At 39.2% G+C, this 25,708-nt stretch overlaps 1 protein-coding gene across 1 annotated transcript in view; it reads left to right on the forward strand.

The window, feature by feature from the left end:
- Positions 1 to 25,708, forward strand: part of RERE (arginine-glutamic acid dipeptide (RE) repeats) — a 687,265-nt gene that overhangs the window by 250,353 nt on the left and 411,204 nt on the right. The gene's annotated exons all lie outside the window — the stretch shown is intronic.

The raw sequence follows: 25,708 nt of genomic DNA on the forward strand, positions 1-25,708 counted from the left end.
TTGATCCAAGAAGAACGAAGTCCTTGACAACTTCAATCTTTTCTCCGTTGATAAGAATGTTGTTTATTGGTCCAGTGGTGAGGATTTTTGTTTTCTTGACATTGAGATGCAATCCATATTGAAGGCTGTGCTCTTTGATCTTCATCAGTAAATGTTTTAAGTCCTCTTCACTTTCAGCACACAAGGTTGTTCAGCATATCGCAGGTTGTTAATGAGTCTTCCTTCAATCCTCATGCCACGTTTTTCTTCATAGAATCCAGCTTCTCGTATTATTTCCTCAGCATACAGGTTGAATAAGCATGGTGAAAGAATACAACTTTATCGCACACCTTTCTTAATTTGTAAACATTCAGCGTTCTCATGTTCTGTTCGAACAACTGCTTTTTGGTCCAGGTACAGATTCCTCAGGAGTACTATTAAGTATTCTGAATACTCTTACTTCACAATGTTGTCCATAGCTTGTCATGATCCACACAATCAAAAGCCTTTGCATAGTCAATAAAGCACTGGTGAACATCTTTCTGATATTCTCTGCTTTCAGCCAAGATCCATCAGACATCAGAAATGATACCTCTCGTTCTACAACCTCTTCTGAATCCGGCTTGAATCTCTGGAAGTTCTCTGTCAATGTATGATTGTAGCCGTTTCTGTATTACCTTTAGCAAAACTTTACTCGCATGGGATATTAAAGAGATTGTCTGATGATTTCCGCATTCTATTCAGTCACCTCTCTTTGGAATGGGCACAAATATGGATCTCTTCCAGTCAGTCGGCCAGATAGTTGTCTTCCAAATTTCTTGGCAGAGATGAGTGAGTGCCTCACTTTCTTGAAAGATTTCAATTTTTATTCCATCAATTCCTGGTGCCTTGTTCTTTGCCAATTCTTCCAATGCACCTTGGAATTCTTCCCTGTGTACCATTGGCTCTTGATCATATGCTACCTCTTGAAATAGTTGAACATTAACCATTTCCTTTTGGTACAAAGACTCTGTATATTCCTTCCATCTTCTCTTGATGCATTGTGCATCATTCAGTAATTTGCCCCAGAGAATCTTTCAATAACGAAAGTTGAGGCTTGAATTTTTTCTTCCGATTCCCTAGCTTGAGAAATGCTGAGCGTTTTCTTCCTTTTTGGTTTTCTGATTCCAAATCTTTGCATATTTTATTATAATATTTGGCTTTGTATTCTCGAGGTGACCTTTGAAATTTTCTGTTCAGCTCTTGGACCTCCTCATTTCTTCCATTTGCATCTCTATGCAGGAGAGCAAGTTTCAGAGTCTCTTCTGACATCCATTTTGACCTTTTCCTTCTTTCTTGTCTTCTTAATGACTTTTTGCTCGCTTCACATATGATGTTCTTGATGCCATCCCACAACTGTTCTGGTCTTCAATCTTTAGTGTTTAATGTATCAAATCTGTTCTTCGGATGATCTCTAAGTTCAGGTGGGATATATTCAAGGTCTCTGGGTAGGGTTCTGCAATCCGCTCTTCACCCTTGATGGGTCCCAGGGACCTCCGCTCCTACACTGCAAAGTCAATTACTCCCCTCCTTGTGCTACAAAACGTTTACCTTTACATTTCCAACCCTCACAATCAGTCCTGTTAACAATTACTCACTATTGTGTCACAAGAGACCTGTCTGTATCTCGTTTCATCAGCCCTGCTCAAATAGATTGGATGCTACTCAGTGGAGATTCCTACGAGCCCTCTAGGTCTAGGTTCCCTCTTGAAAGCTTGTGAGCCAGTCACTTCTTGCCTTTGTAGCCCCCCACCCCCATTTTGGGTGGCCAGTGTTCAAGTTGCGCATCCCTGTCTTCTCTGTATATGGTGGGGGTGGGAATGATCTTCGCTGTAAAGATCTGTTCCCTCTTTTGAGCTAGTGCATCCATAGGTGTAGGTCAGGTTCATCAAATTGTATCAGATTACTCTTTTTTTTTCCTCTTCTTTCTTCTTCTAGTTGAGCTCTGATTAGCCAGTCATTGAAGTCAGGTCAAGTGGGTACTAACTGTAAGTGTGGGTGTTCTTATGCATGGTCTGTTACTTTTTGAAATATGTTTTGTGATGGTAGAATCCGGCAAGATATAATCCAAAGGATTCTGGCCCTTGATCCTTCATTTTACGGTGAATTAAACTTATTCAAGTAAAAATACATATCAATGACAGTCAGTGAATGAGCAAATGCCAAATGAATATGACAGATGGGAATTTGTTGGCATTAGGGAACCTGTGATGTGAAGGGCGTGGAGAGCTTAATTTTAGTACTGGTTTTTGTATGGGATTTTGATAGGCTCAGGTTGAGGAAGCACATCTCTAACAGGGGAGGGAAACAGCATGTGCAAAGGCATATGATGGAGCATAACTGAACTGTGATTTACAAAAATCAGAAACATGTGTAGTAGGTCTGGAGTATTCAAGCCTAAAGAGGAATAAAAGGAGTGTCTTGCACTTTTCCTTTACTTATATTCTAGCAATGAGTCCTGGTGTGACATTGGAGGATGAGACCTGGACTGCAAAGTTGGTTTGAAGCACAAGGTTGGCACTTCCAACTCACTAGCCACTCCTGGCAAACCCTTCACAGTGGTCACTATGAGGTGGTTTTGACAGTATTTAGCAGCAACAGCAATATTCCAGCAAGAATTATATGATCTTCAGTCAATCAGACTGTGACCCAGATGGTTATAGTTTTGAGGCAGGAAATTCTAGGTTCTTGCTTTGTTAAAATAACATTTGAGCTTTGAGTTCCTCAGCTTCTTTTAAGATACTGGTTGGCATGCTTGTTTTTTTCCTCCTTGAAACATCTTTCACACAGCTGTGTGAATGCTTAGGTGAAAGACTAATCACTGAAGAAGAAAAATCACTATGTAATTTCTTTTGTCAGAGAAAATTGAAAAGTAAATTTCTTTTGAACAGAATACCAATTGTAGAAGCATTTCAATTCAATATGTAATGTATGCCATATTTGAGTATCTATATATGTTAAGTGCAGACTATTTTAAAAAGTTTTTACTTAATGGTATTGTGACTGACTTAAAATATGTAAGAAAATCATCCAGTAGCAAGTTGGAAAACACATACTCATAGTCACAGGTAGTCTTCTGATGTCTTTGATTCATGACAAACTATACTTTTTTTATTTTGAAAACATTTTATTATGAATTGAATGAATGTTTATATAGGAGATCATTAGTTTTACATTAAGGAAATCATACAATTTGTTTGATCTCAATCCTTTCCATGCAACAACAGTTATCCCACTTCCTCCCTATGATTCTTAATTCCATTCCAACCTTCATCCCATCCCTTCTCAACTTTGTCCTTAGGTAAATGCTATACTTTTTGTTTTGAATGGCCGACAGTTCCATGGAGAGCATTTGTTACTAGTGTTGGTTGTCCCCCCTATAAAACTATCTACTACTTAAGTAAAATTGGGTCATGAGACTGAGTTCCTTTCCAGACATGATGGGTGTTTCAGGTTCCTGCAGTCACTTTCTGACCATTAAGCCTGGTGTTTTTTTTATGATTACATATTTTGTTCCACATTTTCTCCCACTCTATCCGGACCTTCTATATGATCCATTTTAGAGCAGTTAGTATTGGTAGTCAGGCTCAATCTAGTTCTTCTGGTCTCAGAGTCATGGTGACTGATCACATGTTCCATTGGACTAGTTGATTCCAAACATCTTCAGTTTCATCACTCTTACGTCTTTCACACGTGGAGAGACCAATAATGGCACTTTGGAAGTCCACTCATGAGCTTTTTTTTTTTTTTAAGGTTTTTTATTGTCGATTGAGTGAAAGTTTACAGGGTATATCATTAGTTTTACATTCAACAAATCATATACTTTGTTTCATTACAATGATTATACTCCCCTCCATGTACCATCAGTTAACAGTATTTCTCTGTATCCACTTTAGCTTTTTAAAAAACAAACAAACAAACAAAAAACCCACTCAGGCAAATATAATAATTTACATCTCCAAAGGGCACATTCTGCAAGTTTGCTCCTGGCCACCAGCTCTTAGTCCCTCTCTTCTTAGTCCATGAATCTAGAGTCCTCAGCCTCTCCCCCTCACCATGCCCCATCTCTGCCTCCATCTCTGGCGCTACTGCTTCTCTGGATAAGGTCTCGCATTCTGCTTGCGCATTTCTCTCTTGATGGTCTTCGGTCCTCTCTGTTTCTGGACTGTAAGATTAACCACTCCGTTTTTTTTTGTTGTTGTTGTTACAAAACTTCTACCTTTATAATTATGACAGTTGCGATTAGTCATGATACCAATTATTCACTATTGAATCTTACGAATCTTATCGCCAACTCTTTTCACCAGACCCATCTAGACAGATAACAGTGGGCACTCTTTCTTTTCCCCCATACTCTTAAAGTAAACTCCATCTTGATACCTTGTAAGCCAGTCACTTCGTGCCTTTATTGCCCCCTCATTTTAGATAGCCAGTGTCTAAGTTGCCCATCCCTATGTACCCTGTGTACAGAGGGGGGATAGCATTGATACTTGATGTGAAGGCTCTTTCCCTCTCTGTTGGCGTTTAAAGTAAGTACCACTCTGAGTATAGATCAGGTTCATCATGAAGATATATCTTCTGTCACTGTAGCTGTTCCAGTCTGCTTGTCCTTCCTAGTGGGAATGTTCCACCTCATAAGGTTCAGGATGGGACTCAGGATTCCACCTAAGGTCCTATACTCTGTAAAGGCTTTGCATGAGGCCTATTAACCCCTTTTAGGTATTCCAATCTGTTATAGGCTGAAGGCGGCTTACAGGTTTTCTCTGATCTTGTTTCCCAACATTCCTTTCTATCCCACTTAAGTGTCTGTTTTACAATAGTAGGCAAGGGAAACTAATATTCATAAGGCAGTCAAGGATTTTAATATTATTTACCCTCTTCGAGCTATACCTAGATCCCTGGATCCCAGAGCTCTGTTGTTCCAAGGTTGAGTATGCAACACTATTTCCCTCTGTCCCACTAGTCCATGCAAACTGTCTCAGTGTTCCCCTATCTATCTTGTTCTTCTGCCTCCTACCCCTTCTGGTATTGCCCTCCCCAACACCCAAACTAAACCCCCCACCTCAACCCTATTGTGGTTACCTTATATTCCATTGGTTCTTCCCTCCATTTAAGACAGTTTATTTTATCCAGTAATCTACCTGACCTTCCCACCACCTGGATCTCTGTTCCTCTGTCTTTACCTTCTTTCACATTGTCATTGTTTTGATCATAGACTGAACTCCCAGATACTCTGTTCTTATAATGTTATTCTGTTCTTGACTCTTTCATTTGTCGATTAAGTTCAGGGTGATGCTGCCACGTACGTCATTCTTTAGTTTTTGTGTGTTCTTGTTGATTCTCAGTCCACAGAACTTCCTTTAGAATGTTTTTCATAGCTGGGTTGGCTTTGGCAAAATCCGTTAGCTTCTGTTTGTCCTGGAATGTTTTGATTACACCATCATATTTGATTGACAGCTTTGCTGGGTAGAGGATTCTTGGTGGCAGTTTTTTTCTTCCAGTATTTTATATATGTCTCCCCATTGCCTTCTTGCCTGGATGGTTTCTGTTGAGAAATCTGAGCTTAATCTGATTTGCTTGCCTTTGCCTATATTTCTCTTTTCCCTAGCTGCTTTCAAGATCCTGTCCTTATCTTTGATTTTGGAGAGCTTGATTATCATATGTCTTGGTGATTGTCTTTTAGGTTCTATCCATCCTGGGGTTCATTGAGCTTCTTGAATGCTTATCTTTTTACTTTTTAGAATGTTAAGAAAATTTTCTTTCAGAAGCTCTTTAACTATCTCCTCTGTGGACTTGTGTGATTGTTCCTGTTCTGGAATGCCAATAATTCTTATGTTATTCCTCTTCATGTTATCCAACAAGAATCTTAGGCCTTCGTCAGATTTTTTAATCCTTTTTTGTATTTGCTCTTCTATATTAGTAGTGTTGAGAGATTTATCTTCTAGCTCAGTAGTTTTGACTTCTATCTCTTCAGTTCTACTCCTTTGCCTCTCAGTGTATTGTCTATTTCTGATACTCTATTATTAATTGTTTGGACCTCTTTCTGTAGGTTTTTAATTGTATCCAATACTGTATCTAGCTTATTTGATTGTTCCTGTAGTGCTTTCCTGACTTCTTCCTTATTTTTCTCAACTCCATGGTTTAATGTTTTGATATATTTTACAATCATTTTTCTGAATTCCTTCTCAGGCATTTCCAAAGCCTGCCCATCTTCCAGTATGGAGTGTAGGTCTACTTCTAGCTCATTTGCCTCAGTCAGTTTATCTCGTTTCTGGACATGTGCAGATATGATTTTCTGCTTCTGTTTTGGGGGCATATTCAGGAGTTATCTGTGGCCTTAATACTTAGGGGGGTATGTATTTTGGTATTTTTTTATGCTTTCTGATTGCCTCCAGTTAGATGTGATCAGGAAATGGACTTCCCTTTTCACTCTTCTTCTTGACAAAATTTCAAGATACCACTCTTGGTCGTTGTGATGTAACTTAGGATTTAATTTACAGCCTATTTCCTTTTTTGCCTGCTTGTCCCGATCCACAATCCCCATTCTGGCCTCTTTTCTAGTTATAAACAGTTCAGGCCCAGCTGTGTCTGTTTGGTTTTAAGTGGAAACTGTCTCTTTAAATTTTGAGGAGATCTGTGCTCATGCATAGAACCCTCTGAAGGTGGGGCTGGGGTGCCCACTACCTCAGGCAACCCTATAGTTACCAGAATGAAGGTATGCAGATAGCAAAGGACCACGAACAGATACCAAAAAAAAAAAGAATATCCACACGTCTATCTCCACAGCTCTGTCAGTCATCCGTGACCTCTCCGATCCTTCCCCGCTTGGCCCCAAACAAGATCGCAGCTCCTGGCGCAGCTGAGCATCCCGAACCAGAAGGCAATGGATTTCTTGCTTCTGCCACAAAATTGCCCCAGCTGTATGACTTCCAACCTTGTAAATATTCCTTTATATGTGGTTCAGAGTTCTGGGACCATCCCCTGAACCTGCTTAGTTCTGTATTCTGTGTTTTTCCTGGCAGAGCTCGTCACTGCACTTCCACCCGATCCTCCATCTTGTTTGTTCTCCCGCTCATGAGCTTTTAAGATCCCAGTTGTTAGCCACCAAAAGTAGTATGTAGGACATTTTCTTTGTGGACTGTCTTATGCCAATTGACCATGATATCTCCTGAGATCCCAGGCCTAACAACTGATTGCTTTAAGATGTTTGGTAATAGCTAATTGCCCCTGTGTGATCCACCATATTCATAGGTACGTTTACAACAAAGTTAAATACCCACCTAAAAATACTATTCTCTTTCAGAGTCTTACATATTTGTACATATGTGCCCACTTTTCTTCCTATACTCATTTAGTCTGTTTATCTGTCCAATGTATCTATCCGTGTAACATTGTTAAACAAAAGAATACTTAGAAACTTGGAAGGCTTACTGCTAGGGGAATTTGTATCAGAATCAAGAAATCCATTTCTTTCTAATTCAAGATGCTCAGCTGCTCTTGGAGCTGCCATCTTGGGAGAGACCAAGCGGGGGATGGATCAGAACAGCCATGGAGACCTGACAGAACCATTGAGATGCATGTGTGGACATTCTTTATTTTGGTATCTGTTCATTGATCTCTCGCTGTCTGCGCACCTCCATTCTGGTGACTAGAGGAGGGGGTACCTGAACGAATGGACACCCCATCCCCATCCCTGGAGGGTTCTACTACTCATTCGCACAGATCTCCTCAAAATTTAAAGTGATGGTTTCCACTTAAAACCAAACGGCCAACACTCGTCTGTCAGTTTGTCGTACTGTGGTGGCTTGTGAGTTGCTATGATTATGAAAGCTATGCCACTGCTGTTTTAAAAACCAGCAGGGTCACCCATGGTGGACAGGTTTCAGATGAGCTCCCAGACAAAGACAGACTAGGAAGAAAGAGTGACGAAGTATTTCTGAATCTTTAATCACTGCAAACCTTATGAATAGCAATGAAACACTGTCAGATGTAGTGCTGAAAAACGAGCCCCTCAGGTTGGAAGGCACTCAAAATGCGACTGGGGAAGAGATGCCTCCTCAAAGTAGAGTTGACAGTGGTAAAGTCAAAGGAGTAAAGTTCTCGGGAGAAAAGCCCGCAGAACCTTCATTTGCTGATGGGTCACAACTCAGAATGAAGAGAAACAGCTGTAAACATCCATTGAAAATTGGAACATGGAATGTTCTAATAAGTATGAATCTGGGAAAAGTGAAAGTTGTCAAAAATGAAATGGATTGCATAAACATTGATGTCTTAGGCATTAGTGTGCTGAAATGGTCTGGTATTGGCCATTTTGAATCTGACAACCACATGGTTTACTATGCCGGGAATGACAAATTGAAAAGGAATGGTGTTGCATTCATTGTCAAAAAGAACATATCCAGATCAGTTTTGAGGAACAAAGCTGTCTGTGATAGGATAGGGAAGCCCAGTTTATACCACTATTGTTCAAATTTACGCACCAACTGCTTAAGCCAGTGAGGATGAAATAGAAGAATTCTACCAACTTCTTCAATCTGAAATCGATCAAACATGCAATCAAGGTGTATTGCTCATTCCTGGTGATTGGAATTCAAAGGTTGGAAGCAAAGAGGAAGGATCAGTAGTTGGAAAATATGGCCTTGGTGATAGAAATGATGCTCGAGAATGCATGATAGAATTCTGTAGTAATGTGTTTAAGATTATATGATCTGCAAATAGAAAGATTTCTACTTCTTCTTTACGAATTTGGATGCATTTAATTTCCCTTTCTTGCCTTAAAGCTTTGGCTAAGACTTCTAGCACAGTACTGAATAGGATTGATGATAAACAGCATCCTTGTCTAGTTCCTCTTTGCAAAAGGGAGTGCTTTCAGTTTCTCCCCTTTAAGAGAAATGTTGACTGTTGGATTTGTTTACATACCTATAATTATTTTGAATGGATGTTGGATTTTGTCAAGTAACCTTTTCTGCATACATCAGTAAGATCTTGTGGTTCTTTTTGTTTGTTTTATTTACATCTGGTGGATTATGTGGATTATTTTACTGATATTAAACCATCCTTGCATTACTGTATGAATCCCACTTGGTCATGAAGTTATTATTTTTTGATATGGTGTTGAATTCTGTTGGATTGGATTTTTTTTTGAGAATTTTTTGCATCTATGTTCTCGAGAGATTGTTGTTGTTAAGTCTGTTCCATCTTTTAACGACCCTATGTAGGGCTTCCTAGTAATGACTTTGAACTGCCACCTTTGTCATTAGCAGTCCAGTGCTTATCCTACATCACCACCATGAGGGTATTGGTCTGTAATTTTCGTTTTTTAGTGATGCCTTTCCCTGGTTTGGTTGAGAGTTATGTTCGCTTCATAAAACGTATTCACAAAATTTCCATCATTATCTATGTTCTGGAATAGGTTAAGTAGAATTGGTGTAAACTCTTCTTTGATTGTTTGTAGAATTTACCAGTAAAGCAATCTGGGCCAGGACTTTTTAATGATATGATCAATTTCTTCAGTTGTCAGAGATCTGTTCCAGTGTTCTCTACTTCATTATTCCCGTTAGTTCTGTTGTGATATAACCCATATTATTTCTTATGTATATTACTTTCATTTTCTTCATGTTTTATTTTTTTACATTTGCCAATTCTTTGATGATTTTTTAATCAATTTTAAGAACCAACTTTTTGTTTTGTTGATTTTTTTTTTTAATTATTTAAATGGAAAAATTTTTTTTCTGTAAACTTTCACCCAAACTACGATAAATGAAAAGAAACTAAAAAGGTAAAACAAGAATAGCAAAAAAAATTCAGACATCAAGAAACATGGTGCTCTTCTGAGTGCAGGGTGTTTTGGCACTACACAGTCACGTACCCATGAAGCAGGTCCAGCATGCAGTATGTGTGTTTTTGTTTTTTTAAAGTTTTATTGTGAATTATGTGTCAGTTTACATGGGAAAACATCAATTTTACATTCATCTTATCATATATTGTTTTATTGTCATGGTTACACTCTCCTCCAGGCATCACCAATGAATGAAAGGATCCATCCTATAAGCCAAGCATCTTCACATTATTTCCCCCCTTTTCCCTGTTCCAACCATGTCTCAATCCCTGTATCCCAGAGCCCTGTTGTTCCAAGGTTGTGCATACATCATTATTTACCTCTGTCCCACTTATCCCATGCAAACCTGCCTACTTGTTCTCCCCTCTGCTTTGTTCTTCATTCCCCCTCTCCCTTTTTGTGTCTTGCCCCCCTCCACAACACCCAAACTATCCTGTGTCTATTACTTACCCTATCCTCTACCTTTCCGTCCCTCTATTCTGTTTATTTTCTGTTTCGTTTCTTTCTTTTCTTATCTGTATTATTTCTTTTCTTCTGGTGACTGTAGGCTTACTTTGCTACTTTTTTATTTTTTGAGAATTGCTGTAGATGTTGTGTCAGAGTGTTGATTTTGTTTTCTTTTTGGATGTGTCTGCTTATTGATATAAATTGCCCCCTAAACACTGATTTTGCTGTGTCCCATAGTTTTTGGTATTTTGTATTTTCATCATTATTTGATCTAAGGAATTTTTTTATTATTTTATTTTTTTAAAAAAATGGTCTATTACCCAGTAGCTTTTTAGGCAGGGTGTGTTATTCATTTTCTAGAATTTCATAAAATCTGAAAAGATATTTTATAGTATTTTGATGTTTTGAAATTTGTTGAGTCCCTCTTTGCAGCCTAACATATGATCCAGTCTAGGACTGTTGTTCCATGTGCTCTGGAAAAGCATGTGTATTGTGCTGCTGTTGTTCGGTTGAGTGTTCTGTAAGGTCAGATTTGTTGATTGTGTTGTTCTGTGTCATTTTTGAGTTTCTCTCTAGTTCTGTCCTTCATCAAAAGTGGTATGTAAAATATCCTGTATTATTGTAGAGTTGTCTATTTGTTATTTGATTTATGTATTTGGAGCCTATTTCGTTGGAAATGTAGATATTTATTATGGCATGTAATCTTGCTCAGTTTAACCTTCAGTCATGAGATAATGCCCCTTTTTGGGACTCTTACGCTTTTTTTTTTTTTTTTTTTGTCTTAAAGTCTTATTTGATCAGAAATTTATATTGCTGCTCATTTTTTATTGCCATTAGTGTGGTATTGTGGGATAAAGCACTGTGGGCTTCAGTGGTGGTTTGCTTCACAAGACTGTGATTCAAACTCACCATCCACTCCTTGGAAATCCTGTATAGTCTACTGTGAGTAGGAACTGACTCGATGGCACTTAATAATAACAGTGAACTGATACTTGTAATTTTGCGGTGTGGTTTTTTATGGTGCTCTGGTAGCATAGTGGTTACGAATCGGGCTGCAAACTACAAGGTCAGCAGTTCGAAACTACCAGCCGCTCTGCAGGAGAAAGATGAGGCTTTCTGCTCTTTTAAAGATTTACAGCCTTGGAAACCCTGTACAGGGTCACTATGGGTTGGAACCGACTCAACAACACTTAACAACATTGGTTTATTTGTTCCACATAATTTTCAGTGGTGAATTAATTTTGTTTGTGTTTGTACTTGTCATTTTCTTCATGTGATCTTAAACTGGATCATATGTTAGGCTGCAAAGAGGGACTCAGTAAGTTTTAAAACATCAAAATACTACAAAGCATCTTTCAGATTTCACAAAATTCTAGAAATCAACAGGATAAATCAAAGTAACATAATCAAATACATGGGAAATGAATAACACCCTGCCTAAAAGCTACTGGGTAATATAGCAAATTTAAAAATTAAATAATAAAAAAAATTCCTTGGATCAAATGTTTTTGCCTTCACTCCTCCTTCCCTCCCCCCCCCCCCCAAAAAAAAAAAAAAAAAAAAAAAAAGAATAGAAGCAAATATTGTTGAACGATGATCCTCGGAGTAGATTGTAATCATTGCAGTGAAATGCCATAGGATGAGTGTAAAAACCAATGTTCTGCCATGTAATCTATCACTCAATTCACAATAAAATTTATAATTTTTTTACGTTTACATGTAATTTTTCAAGCCTTAAAAGACCAACAAAGATAAGACTTATGAAAATACCAATCATTGTTGCTGTTAAGTGCTGAAGAGTTCGTTCCAACTCATAGTGACCTTGTATAGAGTTTCTGAGAAGCAGCTGGTGAGTTTGAATGTTGACGGTTTTGCTGTCCAGTGCTTATCCGACAGCACCACACCAGGAGTCTATGTTGATCATAGAATGCAATAATAATAAAAACTTAGAGGGAAAAAACTAGAAGAAATGTGTAAGTAAAATAACTGAACAGAAAATGTCAAAGGGCAGCTCAATAAGATAAAATGATTATAAGGAAATTTGTAATGTCCTGGAGTCCTTGCAGATCAAGGCCGGCAGTTCAAGCTCACCAGCTGCTCCTTGGAAACCCTATTCAGGGTCGTTATGGATCGGAATTGACTCGACAGCACTTAGCAACAACAACAATGGACAACATTGTAAGGGTAGTAATCTAATCTTACAAGTTGCTAATTTAAAAAGTACTGTCCCATAATTATAGATCAGGTTCTCTGTTCATATTAATAATAAAACTTTAAATTTTCAGCCTCTGGTTATATTGAAGTTCTAAGTCTTTCTGGAGAGTTGGTAGTAAGCATTTGAAAGAAAAGCAGTGTTAAATAAGTATATACATTACTGGTAAAAGGAAGGCTTAAGAGATTTATGAAAAACGCTATATTGTGAACTACAGTGTCCTTGGTTGGAGCCTGTCAGTTGCTCAAGGGAAAAAGATGAGGCTTCCCGTTCCCTGGAAGATTTAAAGCCTAGGAAACCCTATACAGCAGAGGTGGGGAACTGTTTTTCTGCCAAAATTTGTAACATCATTTGCGGGCCATACAAAATTATCAGCTTAAAAAATTAGTCTGCTATATTTGGTCAAACATTTAATTAATTCACCTCTAATGTGATGACTTCACCACTCGTCTGTCAGTTTGTTGTACCATGATGACTTGTGTGTTACTGTGATTTGGTAGTGATGCCATGGGTATTTTAAATGTCAGCAGGGTCACCCATGGTGAACAGGTTTCAGATGAGCTTCCAGGTTAGAAGGAAGGAGAGACAGACTACTTCCAAATATTTAGTCACTGAAAACCTTATGAATAGCAGTGGAACACTGTCAGTAACAGAATATTGAATATTCAAACATGATGAAGAGTCACTTGTGATGATGTGAATGGAATAAACCCCTTGCTGATAGGACACAACTTAAAATGAAGAGAAACAGCTTTAAGCATCTTTTAATAATTGGAACATGGAATGTATGAAGTATGAGTCCAGGAAAATTGGAAATTGTCAAAAATGAAATGGAATGCATAAACATCAGCATCCTAGTTATTAGTGACCTGAAACGTACTGATATTGGGTGTTTTGAATCTGACAATCACATGGTTTATAGTTTGAAAAGGAATGGCATTGCATCCATCATCAAAAAGAACATATCAAAACCTGTCATGAAGCACAACGTTGTCTTTGATAGGATAATATCCAATGACAAAGAACCAGGCACCGGGAATTTATGGAATACAAATGGAAGTCTTTCAACAAACTGAAGCAGCACTGGAGGCACTCACTCATCTATGCCAAGAAATTTGGAAGACAAGTACCTGGCCAAAGACTGGAAGAGATCCATATTTGTGCCCATTCCAGAGAGGTGACTCAACGGAGTGTGGAAATCATCAGACAATACCATTGATATCCCATGTGAGTAAAGTTTTACTAAAGGTAATACAGAAACGGCTGCAACCATACATTGACAGAGAACTTCCAGAGAGATGTTCAAGCTGGATTTAGAAGAGGACTTGGAATGAGGGAGATCATTACTGATGTCAGATGGATCTTGACTGAAAATAGAGAATACCAGAAAGATGTTTACCTATGCTTTATTGACTACATAAAGGCTTTTGATTGTATGGATCATGACAAGCTATGGACAATGTTACGGAGTGTGAGTATTCTGGAACACTTAATTGTGCTCATGAGGAACCTGTTCATAGACCAAGAGGGGGTTGTTCGAATAGAACAAGAGAACACAGAATGTTTTAAAATTAAGGAAGGTGTGCATCAGGATTGGAGATAGACTAATTCACAACCTGCAATATGCAGATGGATACAACCTTGCTTGCTGAATGTAAAGAATATTGAAAATACTTACTCATGAAGATCAAATATGCAATGAAAAGAAAACAAAAATCCTCACCACTGGACCAGTAAATAACATTCATATCAATGGAGAAAAGATTGAAGTTGTCAAGGACTTCATTTTGCTCTGATCAACCATCAGCACTCCTGGAATCAGCAGTCATGAAATCAAACGAGGTACTGCATTAGGCAATTCTGCTACAGAAGACCTCTTTAAAGTGGTCAAGAGCAAAGATGTCAGTTTGAGGACTAAGGTGCGCCTAACCCAAGCCATGGTATTTTCAGTAACCTCATATGCGTGAGAAAGCTGGACAGTGAATAAGAAAGACCATAGAAGAATTGATGGGTTTGAGTTATGGCGTTGGAGGAAAATATTAAAAGTGCCATTGACTGCCAAAAGCACAACCAGATCTGTACTGGAAGAAGTACAACCAGAGGACTCCTTGAAAGCCAAGATGGCCAGACCTTGTCTCTCATGCTTCAAACATATTATCAGGAGGTACCAGGCACTGGAGAAGGATATCATATTTGGAAAAATGGAAGGTCAGATAAAAACAGGAGGACCCCCAACGATATGGGTTGGCACAGTAGCAGCAGCAATGGGTTCAGGTGTCGCAGTGATTGTGAGGTTGGCTCAGGACTGGGCAGTGTTTAGTTGTGTGTAGAGTTGCTATATGTGGGTACTGACTCGATGGCACCTAACAACAGCAACAGTGTGATGCCTGGAACTGTGGTTGCCTTGGCAGGGTCAAACCAGTGATTTTAAGGGCATTATGTAGCCTGTCCTTAAAATCATTTGATCTGGCCCTGCCAAGGTAACAGCCGTTCCAGGCATCACATTGTTACTGTTGTTAGGTGCCATCAAGTCGGCACCAACACATAACACCTCTACACACAACACAACAAAACACTGCCCAGTCCAGGATGGCCAAACTTCGTCTCTCATACTTCAGACATACTGTCAGGAGAGACCAGTTGCTAGAGAACGATAGCATGGTGGGTAAGGTGGAGGGCCAGAGAAAAGGAGGAAGACCCCCAGCAAGAAGAATTAGCAAAGTGACACATCAATGGGATCATGCGGGTCAACAGTAGTGAGGTTGGTCCAGGATCTGGCAGTGTTTCATTCTTCTGCATAAATAAGGTCTCTTTGAGTTGGTACCAACTCATGGCACCTAACAACAACAACAATGTACCTTGTGGGCCTAGCAGTCTCCATCTTGCTATACAGGGATGCTATGAGTCAGAACAGATTTAATGGCAATTAACAACAACAACAACAACAACAACAAAGTATGGTAGTGGTGGTGATGTGCCATGGAGTTGGTTCAGATTCATAGAGACCCTGTTTAGGGTTTCCAAAGTTGTAAATCTTTTCAGGAGATGAATGCTTCATCTTTCTCCTGCAGAAAGGCTGGTAGTTTCAAATTACTGACCATGAGGTTAGCAGCCCTACTCTTAATCACTTTGCTACCAGAGCTCCTTATAACAAAGTGTAAAGAATATTAATTGGTGTGAGAAGCTTTGTATTTCAATGCTTGAACGGTGGAATAGTTGCTCTCGCAAAATTGAGAATTTCAGACTACAGTCAACAGCCATTGATTTCCTTGAATAGATGTATGTCCCATTTACTGTACAACCTGGAGTTAGGCTTGAATGAATTTAAATAGATGAAATCTAAATTATACTGACAGTCCATTAAACATTAGCAGAAAACCCATAATGGAAATGGTTTCACTATGATACCAGTTTATAATAAAATCACTTGCCAAATAAGAAGTATAGTCCAGGCATTGTGAATACTCTTGTGTACTTCAAGTGAGCACTGCAAATTGTTTGAAGCATCTATTGTTTTTTTTAAAAAAACACTAAAAAACCCCACAAAACCAAACTAGGCTCCCAATGCATTGTTTCCTGAAAAGGAGCAAACTGTTTTGCTTGAAATCTGCTCTGCAGGATGTGACACCAGGTGATCAGACTAGCAATTTGTTTGTTGTCTGCCATGTGGAGAGAGAAGATGCTTCACACTAGCCTACCTGTCACTGATTATTTTTTCTTGTGAATACTGGGCATTTTATTCTTAGACCATTTAGATAGTCTCCACGTTAATTTCCTAAATTTACATTATTTTAGCCCTCTTTTGGTTCTAATCTATCAGCATTTCTGTTAGTCATCATCTTCTTACTGTAGATTTTATTGCAGAACTTTTTTCTAGAGGTGGATTGAAGTCACTGAACTGGGAGCACAGTTGTTATTCACCTCTGAGTATTTAAGCATTAGAAACGAATATACAATAGGGACACAAGGGTGCAGAAGGATTAGTCTTCAAATTTTCATTCTTCATACCATAAGGTGCTTTGCCTCTATGGGGTAGATGGCTGTCATTAATTTTTAAAACAGACACCTCCTCAGAGATTAACTACATTTTCTTATGGCATATAAATACTGTATAAATACTGTAATTATAATATCACTCAACTGAATTTGGATGTTAAGTTTTCTAGTATCTTTTTCATAATAGAGATTCAATTTGGGTTGCCAGGGGGCTATTTTTATATTCAGAATAGACTGTGTTGAAAAGGCTTAAATTTTTCTTTATTTGAGTAAACCATGACTGATATTTAATGTAAAACCATGCTAATATTTAGCATATCATTATGCCTAATAATATCTCTGCTGCTGTCAGGATGATCATGCTTTTTCTTATTTTACAGACTTCTCAAGATCCTGTAGCATATGATTGCTTTGGGAAGGAAGGTCATGATGCAACTAACATTCCAAAACAGTGGCATCACTTCTTAAAAATAGGAAGATCATTATCTTAGGTCATTAGTTAAGTTTTGATGAATTGCAAGATCTCCTAACATGTATAGGAGAAATGGATTTCTGGTGTCGCGCTGTATAATTAATTAGCACAGGCCTTCAAACTACAAAGACAGCAGTTCAAACTCCTTGGAAACCCTGTACAGCAGGAATGGGGCACATGTGACTCATGGTCTGTATAATGCCCTTGAAATTATTTGATCTGTGGCTGCCAAGGCAATTGCAGTTCCAGCCATCGCATTGTTGTTAAGTACTGTGGAGTTGGTTCCAACTCATAGTGACCCTGCACAGGATTTCCGAGGCTGTAAATCTTTACGGGAGCAGAAAGCCTTATCTTTCTCCCTCAGAAGGGCTAGTATTTTCGAACTGCCGACCTTGAGGTTAGCAGCCTGATTTGTAACCACTACACTACCAGAGCTCCTTCGGGGGTTGGGTGGGGGGATGTTAATGAAATGTTTGACCAAATATAGCAGGCTAATTTTAAAGTTGACAAATTTGTATGGCTTGCAACTGATGTTATAAATATCCAAATGGCCCTTGGCAGCAAAAAGGTTCCCTATCCCTCCTATACAGGGTCACGGTGTTGGAGCAGACTCAACAGAAGCTAACAACAACAGAGGTTCAAATACAATCTTTTTAGTATGCTATGACCTAATCTTCTCACTTCCTTCACCATCTTGATTTTTTCGTTATTTGTATTTCCCTGTTAGCAATGATTCCCTGAGTGGTGCAAATGATTAATGTGCATGGCTGCTAACTACTGAAACGTTGGAAGTTTGAGTCCACTCGAAAGCACCTCAGAAGAATTGCTTCTGAAAAGTCACCGATTCAAAACCCTGTGAACACAGTTCTACTCTTACACATACGGGGTCATCATGAGTCAGTGAATCAGAGTTGACTTCGATGGTAACTGGTACTAGTACTGGTTAGCAGTGAGGATAATGATGGATAAATGTTCGCTAGAAAGTATATGGTGTTCTGTTTTTAGATTAAAGATAAGCTCATGTATGCTTTTAGACAAAAGGTAGCAGCCCATGTAGTTTGGGAATCCATAGCATTTAGTACTCATTATGAAGTTAAAAAGGAAGGAGGACTGTATGCATGTTACCTCAGATCTTTTTTTAGAGTCTGCAGTCTTTTAAATAATGTTACCACATCATTTGGTGGCTATGTGCCGTGGAGTCGGTTTCTGAAGCTGTACATCTTTACGGGAGCAGATAACCTCATTTTTCTCCCGCGGAACAGCTGGTAGTTTCAAACTGCTGACCTTGTGGTTCACAGTCCGATTCATAACCACTATGCTACCAAAGCTCCTTACCACATCATTTAGGTGACTGTTTTAACTCTCCAGCATGGGCTTTTACACATGGGATCAAAGTAAGAATTGGGAAGGCTTCACTTACTGAGGTACCATTTTACCAACACCCCCCTTCCCCATTTGAAAGGAGCCCTGGTGGCTCTGTGAGTTAGGTATTGGTCTGCTACAATAAAGTAGTGGTTCAAACTCACCAGCCACTCCACATGAGAAAGATAAGGCTGTCTGCTCCTGTAAAAGATTTAACAGTCCAGGAAGTCCTACATAGTGTTGCTCTGAGTTGTAATTGACTCAGTGGCAATGGGACTGGTCTGGTCTTTTCCTTTCATGTTCTCTGCTGTTACCAAACTATGTAAGTATCCCTTTCCTACAAAAGAATCTAGCACAAAACAAACAGTAGACTGTCCTGCAATTGACTTCTTCAGTATTTATTAGAAAACAATTTTTTTTTATTGCTTTCTTGCTAAGACCCTGTTTTTACAACATCCTCTTATAATTTTGAGTGCATGCTATGCAGAATGTAATATGTGTTTACAGAGGTGAGGGTTGGTGATGGTGAGTGGACTGATTAGAGGCCAATTCCTTTGCACTGGAGTTTGGGAATCTAGATTTCAGTGCTGTTCACATCATGTGTGTGCACATGCATGTACATCCTTTCTATGTATGGGAAATTAATTGGAAACATCCTAATGAACTAAACAGATTGACTATTGACTTCCTGTTTTGCAACATCCCACCAAGCTACTTTTATCTCATTGAATGGTTCAGGGTGTATAGGGTGAAGGAATTCTGTGTTAGAGAAAAAAAGCTGGTGAGCACAGTTGTCCTGAGGGACAGGCTCCTCTGTTCTCTGCTGTGCCTCCCCAGCAGTGTCTCTGGGAAACATGTGAGCAAGACTTTGTAGAGGGTTTTCTATTAGAGATTCTATTAGAATGGTACTGCCCTACTCTGTGCAGGAGTGAGGAGATACTTTTAAAGCCAGTAGGAGACTCATTAATGGAGAGGAAATTCTTGAAGAGTCTGAGCAGTGCCTGTGTGTTGCGCTTTCAGGCTGTGTTCCCAAGGCTGCTTTTCAATGAGTGGGTGAGTTAGTGTCCACTGTGCGCTGCGGGGAGCCTGTCAGGGAGGATGTTGACAGAGTCTTTGTTTTTCATGATGACACACTGCCTCCTGCTTCAGGCTGTGCATTTTCATCCTTGAGAGGAACTTGTTCTTGCTCTATGTACGTGAACCTGCCGATGTACTGAGGATTGCAAAAGCAGAGGGCTTTCTTTGCCTTGAGAATCTGCCGTTTTGACTGACTTTATCTCCCATCTTAACAAATGTTCTTCTGTTTGCAGATGGCACTGTAGATTCTTGGACGTAAAGCTATGTTGAGGCTGTGAGAAACAGCCAGAAATGCCATGTTCCATATAATTGCCCAAATCACTGATTTTGTTGCTCCCCTCCACAAGGATTTGGGAGCATTTAATTATGTGACCAATTCCCAGCTTAGGTGTTAGAGAAAGAGTGCTAACTTGGACCTGTGATTTCATTTCCAGATATCCTTAGTAAAGAGAACCTGAGTTAGTTATCAAGTGTTGTTTAGAATAATTGATACCTTTGGTAATAGTAGCGCTTCACTCATTTTTCTAGTCCATTTCAGACATGCTGATTTTAAGATTAAAAAAATATATATTTGGCCTGCAGCAACCATTTGCTCAATCTGGTATATTTGAGTTTTCATGTGGGTAATTTTAAAAATGTGCATTATGTACTTAATGGATTGCATCAACATTGCTCAATTCTGTCAGAACTGCTAGCTTTCTTTCAAAAAAATAAAAAGTGTCAGTAGTGCTCATGGTGACCATGGGGCGTTTTTAGGTTGAGGATCATTGCTTCTCCTGACTAAAACTAGTTTTATAGTCCACTTCAGACACTCCATGCATTCATAAATTGCTTGGAGATCTTGGAAAACCGTTTTGACTTTAAGCTATTGCTTGACATATATTCGAACTGAGGTCTAGCATTGCTCTTGACCCAGAACCTCATCTTTCCCCTTTCAAATAAACCATGTTATTTTTATGCTAATTGTAAACATTAGTTTAAAATATGTTTTCCAAAAACTAATGAGACAAGGGGAAACACTTGTAATAGAAGTGTTTAATTTTGTGAAAATCATTAACAATAATGTAACAATATTTTTTTCCATTAGACGTTGAATTCCAAATTGTTTCTTAGACTGTGTGTTCTTGTAGTTGGATCACATTAATTTTGGTGTAAGGGTTATAAAGAAAAGCTTCACTGTAGAATTATTTTTCATACTTTCAAAAAAGGAATTAGAAAAGCCAAATTATCAAAACAATGTTTTTTAAAAATTCCTATGAAAAGTTGCAAACTTTAAATGGATCTATCTGTGATCTGGAGTCCTGGTGTGGTTAATGTGCTGGGCTGTAAGATCAGTTTGAACTGTAAGTTTGATGGTTCAAACTTACTAGCCACCCCTCAGAAACCCTATATAGGGTCACTATGAGTCAGAACTTACTTGAGGGTACTTAAGGCCACCAGTTCGAAACTACCAGCTACTCCGCGGGAGAAAGATGAGGCTTTCTGCTCCCTTAAAGATTTACAGCCTCAGAAACCCTGTACAGGGTCGCTATGGGTCGGAACTGATTCGTCGGCACTTAACAACAACATGAGTCAGAACTTACTTAAGGGTACTTAACAACAGTCTGTGATCTTAGTCATTTTGTGTTTTATGACTGTTTATGTTAAATGAGCCCTGTATTTTGTCACTTAATTTTACTTGCAGTTATCTGACTTGTTCAAGTATAGGTTTTGAAATCACTTGGCACGGTGGCCTGTTGTGTAAATGTTTGTTGTTAGATGCCATGGAGTAGATTTCCACTTTTAGGGACACCTATGTACAGCTGACTGAAGCATTACCTAGTCTGCACCATCCTCACAATCGTTGCTGTGGTTAGCCCATTATTTGCAGGCACTGTGTCAGTCGGTCCATCTGAGTGTGTGGCTCCTTTTTTTTTTTTTACTTAACCCTCTGCTTTTCCTAGCATGATGTCCTTCGGAGATTGGTCCATTCTGATAACATAAAGTACATGAGATGAATTCTCAGCATCCTAATTTCTTCAGAGCATTTTAGCTATACTTCTTCCACGACGGACATGGTCTTCTGGTAGTCCATGGTATATTTAATACTCTTCACCAACACAATAATCCATAGGTATTAATGCTTCTCCACTCTTTCTTACTCATTGTCCATCCAGCTTTCGTGTGCATATGAGGTGATGGCTTGGGTTAGGTGCATCTTAGTCTTCAGACTGACACCTTTGCTTTTGAACACTTTACAGAGGTCTTTTGCAGCAGATTTTCCCAATGCACTGTGTCACTTGATTTCTTAATTCCTCCTTTTCTTAGTGGTTGATCAAGGATCCAAGTAAAGTGAAATCGTTGAGATATTCAGTCTTTTTCCATTTATAATGATGTTGTTTTCTTGGTTAGTTGTGAAAATTTTTGATGGTGAGTATCTTGATGTGGCATTATAGGATAAGCACTGGACTGCTAATCACAAGGTCGGTAGTTCAAACCCACCAGCTGCTCGTTGGAAACTTTATACAGGGTTGCTATGAGTTGAAATTGATCTAACAGCACTTAACAAGCAATCCATGTTGATCTTGGTCAGTAAATGCTTCAAGTCCTCTTCACTTTCAGTAGAAAAATAAATTACTATCCCTGTGTATTGGAATTTCATATATTAATTTGGTTCAATTTGGATTTCCTTGGTTGCTTTTTAAACAAAAAGAAGTGACTTTTAATCTAATGTTGTTGTTGTTGTTGTTAAGTACTGTGGAGTTTGGTTCTGACTCATAATGAGGCTGTATAGGGGGATTCCAAGACTGTAAATTCTTACAGAAGCAGAATTCCTTATCTGTGTCCTGTGGAGTGACTGATTGATTTGAACTACTAATCTTGCAATTTGCAGCCCAGTTTGTAATCCACTATACTACCAGAGCTCCTTTTTAATCTATTGTGGTGGTGGTGGTGGTGAAGAAGTGCCATTGAGTCAGTTCCATCTCATAGCAACCTTTTATAGGATTTCCAAGGGGCTACTGATGAGTTTGAACTACTGACCTTGCATTTCAAACTGACCTTATGGTCAAGTGCTTGCCCTACAGCACCAGTAAGGCACTAATAAGTAAATGTTGCTATTCCACACTGACAGTTTGAGAGTCTGTTCTGTCACTGTTATGCCGTAAGAGGAATTCTTCAGTCCAGATGTGTGAGGCAGTGTTCCTAATACCTCTTCATAGTGTTTATTGTTGTTAAGTACCTTGGAGTCAGTTCTGACTCATAGTGACCCTGCACAGTGTTTCTGAGGCTGTAAGTCTTTACGTGAGCAGAACACCTCATCTTTCTCGCGCGGAATCGCTGGTAGTTTCAAACTGCTGACCTTAAGATTGACAGCCCAACTCGTAACACCTCATAGTGTTTAGGCAAATGGATATCATGGCCTTCCTTGTCATGTTCCTTTCCTCCTTTTTCTCTTTCATAGGTACATACTTCTTGATGTGTACTTACAAGTAATCACTTTCCTGAATGCAACTCTGCAGTAAGAAATAAAGTAATATAGGTTCTTTTTTCTGTTTCTGACAAGTTGCTGCTTTTTTCTTTTAAATACAAGTTAACAGCTGCTTTGCATCTCAGAGTAAGAGAGCTGGTAGTAATAATGATTCTCTGAGTTATGAAAAGTACATAGAAAACTCACCTTTCAGTAGAAAGAACAAAGTTGTGTGTTGTCTAAGCATCTGGAACTAAACTTCTGCCTTGTTTTACCAACACTAATGCCAGGCACTGCCTATAGTGGGTGCACTGAGTGTATTAGTGAGTTCGTTTCTCTGTGTTCAAGGAACGTTGTCATAGTTTGCCAGTCAATATTGATAGCAATGTGGACAATGCAGATCATCTGACTGCACACATAGGTGCCCTTAAAGTGTATGTGAAAACCTGGGTTGCATAAATGGTTAAGTGTTCAGCTACTAAGCAGAAGGTTGACAATTTGAATCCCAAGAAAGACCTGGTGATCTGCATCCAAAAGATCAATCACTGAAACGCTAAGGAGACGATTTTTCTCTGACACACATAGATATCACCGAGTTCGAATTGACTTGGCAACAAATGTTTTTTGTTTTGTTATTTTTGAATGCATAAGTGAAGGCATAGAAACATCCACTCATTATAGTCTCAGGAACTATTCTATGCCCACTTTTCAAACATTGGTTTGGCTTCCTGTTCTCACTTTGTGTCTCTGTTTTGTTCCTAACATGGAGTCGCTGGATGTATGCTTTGGGTCCATTCATGAGAGACTGTATTTTCAGTATTTTTCTCCATTCCCAGGACTGAGCTTGACCCTTAATTGAGGCTGTGTATCTCTGAACCTTAAACTTGGCCTACCCTTCGGGAGAACACTGGCCTTGGGGAGAAGAACCAGTTTGGGGAACAAAAGCCAGCTTCTGGGTACAGTAGGGCAGTATTAATCCATAGTCTGTTGGGACTCTGAGCAGGAACCCAAGAATCATGGTTTGCTGGAACTTCCAGCAGGGCCCAGGCTACCAGTAGGCCTTCAGAACATGGTGTAAAGCTGAAGGTTATGTATCAAACTCCCAGGCCTGCCACATAAAGCTTGGGACAAACCCCGAGTCCGTACCGTGCTGTCCATGGTATGGGCTGTATTGGCACTTACTTGTTGACCTCTGACCTCTCTCAGGCGTCTCTACTCCTCTCAGCCCTTGTGCTGCATCCACACTGGCAGTTTACAGACTGCTTTCGTTTCGTGTACACACTGAGCAACTGTGTCCACCTGGTACATTCTGGCATGGGCTTCATGGCCCATCTCAGGTATGATCCTTCTCTGTAGTTCTGGTGGAGTTTGGCCTTTCATCACAGTGCTCTGTGGGAACCTGTTTGAACTTTAGTGCTTGCACCTGCTGCAATGCTTGCGCCTGCAGAGCTCTCTGCTCACTTGTCTTCTTCCCAGTGGAACAAATAGGGGCTGTGTAAATTATTAATTTTATGTAGAAGAAGGAAGCCTTCTCATTTCTGTACAGAGGATCCTTGAGAATTTATTGCCTCAGGAACTACCCCATTAAAAAGCTGGTACAATCAGGAGCTGGTGGAATGAGGGAGGAATGAGGGTTTTATACGGAGGGGTTAGGATTTGTTGGTGTTTCTTTTGGAGAATGCAGCCTGGGGAAGGTTGAGGTACACAGTAGGACCAACCATTGCAAGAATCAAGCTTCTTGTCAGATAAAATTTAAGAAAGTCATTAGTTAGGAAGAGACCTGTTAGTACTGGTGTTATATAATTCTGGTGAGGCGCTGTGGGATAAAGCACTGGACTACCAGGTCGGTTTGAACCACAAAGTCGGTGGTTCAAACTCACCAGCTGCTCCTCTGAAACCCCTGCACAGGGTCTCTATGAGTCAGGACCGACTCAATGGCACTTAACAACAACAAACAAACTGTTCAGGTTGAGTGGGAATGAGTAAATCTCTTGAGATTTGAACTACTATTAGTATTTCAAATATTCATCATCAACAGAGATGAGAATACAGAATTTCAGAATTTTGGCTCATTCCAAATTTGTGTAAATTGGACCTATAGTTTTAATCTCAGGAATGGTTTTCTTGCTGTCTTTATTTGAATACCAGAATAGGGATTTGAGGGAAATACTTAGCAAGGTGGAAATAGTTACCTTGCTTGCTTGTTAAAATGACAAGCTTATTAAATTGATGTTGCCTGAATGTTGAAGGAGAGGTATTCGACATCTGAGGCTCTGGAACAAGATAGAAAACTCAGTCTCCTTCCTGAGCTGCTTTTTTACATGGAGTGAATTTGTTGTTGAGTGTGCATCTGAGTAAAGAAACCAGTTGGGGGAATTCTGGGTGCCTAAATGATTGGCATGTAAATTTATTTTTTGTCTGTAATGGCTTTGGACCACAAAATTACTGTTGTCTTGAGGAAAATTTCTTGAAAGAAAATGCCCTTTAACAAGGGGTTTTTAAATGACCTATATCTTGGGTAGATCTAGTGCACTCGGTGCGAGTGGCACTGGATTGTTTACCAGATAGATGACTGAACTCCTGGTTCCTTTACTTTTTCGTTTTTAACATGTGTCTCCATGTTAACAAATGAGGCAGTAGAGAAATCTCCCTGGGTTCTTAAGCATCTGAGCTATTTATTTTAAGATGCGTTTATTATGAAGGATCACAAGGAAGGATAAATGATTGACATTTTAAATGTGGACATTGTGATGTCTCTCCATAGAAGATATGACTCTATGGATGCCTTTACTTCTCGATAAATAACACATATATGTCATGTCTTAAGCATTATGATGA

Source organism: Chrysochloris asiatica, unplaced genomic scaffold, assembly GCF_000296735.1.
Source record: "Chrysochloris asiatica unplaced genomic scaffold, ChrAsi1.0 scaffold00223, whole genome shotgun sequence".
In the NCBI taxonomy this organism is placed as follows: Eukaryota; Metazoa; Chordata; class Mammalia; order Afrosoricida; family Chrysochloridae; genus Chrysochloris; species Chrysochloris asiatica.